The sequence below is a fragment of the Protopterus annectens genome, chromosome 8.part0 (assembly GCF_019279795.1).
Source record: "Protopterus annectens isolate FY-2018-M chromosome 8.part0, PAN1.0, whole genome shotgun sequence".
NCBI classification, from domain to species: Eukaryota; Metazoa; Chordata; order Ceratodontiformes; family Protopteridae; genus Protopterus; species Protopterus annectens.
The window spans coordinates 1,528,213,078-1,528,214,072 of NC_056741.1; the positions used below are offsets into that span (position 1 = coordinate 1,528,213,078).

At 37.2% G+C, this 995-nt stretch overlaps 1 pseudogene; it reads left to right on the forward strand.

The window, feature by feature from the left end:
- The first annotated feature begins 239 nt into the window (after positions 1–239).
- On the forward strand, positions 240–693 carry LOC122808109 (annotated as a pseudogene).
- The last annotated feature ends 302 nt before the right edge of the window (positions 694–995 follow it).

Consider the following 995-nt stretch of genomic DNA (forward strand, 5'->3'; position numbering starts at 1 on the left):
CCACACCCTGCTAATTATATATACCAACTCAGAGATCATAGGGATTGGGGGAAAAGTCTCTGACCCCACTGTCACACGATCTCTGGACAAAACATCAGAATTATGGAAATTCAGTCATATGGTGACTTGGCTCCATATAAAACAAATATAATTGTAGCTTTTGGTATAAAGATAAGACCACTGTAGCGTTTGGTATAAATATAACTTTTTTTAAGTTGTTTCTTAAAGTGTTTGGTATAATGGCTCTTTCAGCTGTGGATACACAGACTGCTAGTGCTGTTTGGGGAAAATCTATGCAGATGTTGAGGATAATGGTGCTGCTGTGTTAAGCAGAATGTTCAAAGAACACCATCATACTGTGAATTATTTTAAAAATTTCACTCAGCTGCAGTCTGTTGCTGAGACTGTTTCTGTTGCAGAGCTTGCAGGCCTGGCTGAAGTTTGAGCTCATGGGAAGAAAGTTTTCTCCACTTTGAATGATATGGTACCACACTTGAACAATGTAGATTCTTTAAAATATGTCATTAATCCATTAGCCAAGAAGCATGCTGCAGAGCTTAAAGTGGATGTGAAAGATGTTGGGATAATTTTTGAAACTCTGCTGGATCTCTTTGGAGAGAAGCAAGGTGGAGATGCCAAAGAAGCCTTTAAGAAAGTGACCTAATTTATAAAGAAATAAAAGCTGCATATTGATCCATGTATTGGTAATAAAATATTAAACACTGAAAAAAAAGCTAGAACCTTGTCGACTAGGCTTACTTAGGCCCTTGGGCCGATAACCTGATACCTACCTTTGAACCTATAAAGAAGACAAAGGAATGAATCCTGCTCCATTAAAACCTGGTAGGTTTATCACACCCTGTAAAAATGGGGAGACTGATATTTTTACTTTTATTATTTCCTGACAGGTTCAATGGTGAAGATTTTCAGGCAAACACAAAAGCATTGTCAAGTCATTACACCTGGATGTAGAGGTTATTTGTATTTATACTTAT